Below are 2,815 nucleotides of genomic sequence, written 5' to 3'. Positions count from 1 at the left end.
AGGGGTCTCTCTCTCTCTCTCCTGTAGTCAGGGAACAATGAGTGTCACCGACGTCCTGAAGGAGTTAAGCTCTCAATCTACGGAGAACCGCCCAATTATGTTATTCAACATAGAGGGCACGATGAAATTCCAGGGATCGAACACTCAGCTAGTGGAGGCTTTTCGACATACATGTTCATCATGGCTTCGTAAAATATGAATCGTCGCATGCCTGAAAGCCGTGTCAAAAACATGCATCATTATTTTACGGTTTTGACCTTTGTTGAAAATCCACCATCAACACACTTATGCCATATCTAGAAGAACCTTTGGAAGATAATATGTTCCAAATGGATGTGGAAATATTGGGAGGGTGCCTATCTTTAGTTTTTATTGTTTTTAATGTCCGTGTTGATGTATGGATGAAGCAAGATTATGGAGTTGAAGAATCTTGGACAAAAAGTTTCTCCATTACCCAGGAGAGTATAACTAGTAACACGAATGTGGAGTTAATATGGAGTTTTAAGAACAACGAGACTTTATGGGATGTGGATCGCAGTTTAGTTCTATACGACCCAAACAACAAAACATGTAGAAAACTAATGTTGGATTCTCATGTTAGTGAAAGGTATATTGTGGCATGAAATTATATGGTTAGTTCAGTTTTGCTTAACCAATGAATTTATGCAGGTGAGGGATGAACATATCAATGGGAAAGTCCAAGGCAATTCTGAATTCAAACGAAAACTTGATAAGAAAACCAGTACAACTATGTAATGGAAATAATTCAGTTAGAAACAACAACTTTTTAAAAGATCTCCCCAAAATGTAGTACTATTCTTATATCATACACCCTGTCTTCTAGTGTTACTGCTAATGCTGCTAACAGAGATGGATTAACTCATTCATGATCGCATCTCATTGAAAATAATAATCATGAATATACACTAATTGCAGTCTTAAGTCTTGTCTTTACTAATTACTTTGGGAATGAATAAGTAGAACTAATTGTTGTGTTGTCTCTACTAATTACCAAGTGTAGGTTCTTTTAAGTACGAAAAGTTATGGTTTAACTTTAAACTTCTAACCCGACTCTACCGCATACTTTACAGTTTATCTCAATGATTTCCACAGCTTGTTGTTCGGCTCCCTTCCAAATTCCCATAAATCTTCATATTTCTTTGTAATTCTCTTTTTCTTAACCCTTATTACAAAAATAGAAGATTCCTGAATTTTTTTGAGCTTTTTGTATATTACTGATACACCCAACGACCCGAAGGTTCTGCAATTAGAAAATACCTTGATCTCAAATGCAACACACCTAGCTGCTAGATGTAATGGTGTGCTGAAATGAATGTGATGTAAGACACCAGTTCAGTTGGGAATCTACGAAATAATAATCTGTAAAATTTCTTGGGTAGTTTGGGGCCTATAGGTTTTATTTGAGGCCTATCACTAATAAACAAAAAGAAAACCATTTATCTACCTATTTATGTTAATGGTTAATATGCTCTTATTCATTAGTGATGATTAATTAAGTTAGTAGTTAAATCAAAGGTTTGAAAAGAAAAACTAGGGTTTGTGATTTTATTCGCAAGAATGAAACTTTATAACGACGATGAGGACTTTACTAGTGATGATGTGTGAAAATGCGGGGGTACAACAACCTCACCCAATATTTCGATTAGCAATATGTATGGACTAACTCTAGTATACTTAGAGAATCAATTAGACAATCAGACTCGATATTAATAAAAAGTATATCAAGGAGTTAATATCTCTATCTGTCGATTTGATCTATACTCAAACAAATAGAAATCAGTGAGTCTTTATCAAATACAAGAGATATAAACTTGGATGGTACCAAAGACCAATATCCAAGGATCAATCAATTTCCAATCAACAACCAAAGGTTGGATTTCACAATTGATCGATACAACGCACAACCCGTGATATTTCAATTATATAATAAAATATAATGCGGAATAGAAATAACACAGACACCAGAAGTTTTGTTAACGAGGAAACCGCAAATGCAGAAAAACCCCGGGACCTAGTCCATATTGAACACCACACTGTATTAAGATGCTACAGATACTAGCATACTACAAACTAACTTCGGTCTTGACTGTAGTTGAACCCTAATCAATCTCACACTGATTCAAGGTACAATTGCGCTCCTTACGTCTCTGATCACATCAGGATACTACACACTTGATTCCCTTAGCTGATCTCACCCACAACTAAGAGTTGCTATGACCCAAAGTCGAAGACTTTAATAAACAAATCTGTATCACACAGAAAAGTCTACTATAATAGATAAATTTGTCTCCCACAGATAAACCTATGAATTTTGTTCCGTCTTTTGATAAATCAAGGTGAACAGGAACTAATTGATAACCCGGATTTATATTCCCGAAGAACAGCCTAGTATTATCAATCACCTCACAATAATCTTAATCGTATGGTAGCGAAACAAGATATTGGGGAATCACAAACGATGAGACGAAGATGTTTGTGATTTATTTTCATCTTGCCCTATCGGAGATATAATCTCAAGTCAATTATTCAATTGAACTCGTACGATAGAAAATGGCAAGATCAGATCGCTCAACTACAAGAGAAGTAGTTTCGTCTGGCTTCACAATCCTAATGAAGTCTTTCAGTCGTTAACCTACAGGGTCTCGAGAAGAAACCTAAGGTTAAAGGAGACGACTCTAGAAAAACTAACTAGTATCACATAGGAGGTGCGGGGATTAGTTTTTCCAGTTGCTATATGTCTCCTTTATATAGTTTTCAAATCACGGTTTGCAATCCAAGTTACCTTGGTAACAAA

This window comes from Papaver somniferum, chromosome 3, assembly GCF_003573695.1.
Source record: "Papaver somniferum cultivar HN1 chromosome 3, ASM357369v1, whole genome shotgun sequence".
Classification (NCBI taxonomy): Eukaryota; Viridiplantae; Streptophyta; class Magnoliopsida; order Ranunculales; family Papaveraceae; genus Papaver; species Papaver somniferum.
The sequence above is the reverse complement of the archived record's forward strand: the minus strand, read 5'-3'. Positions refer to the sequence as shown.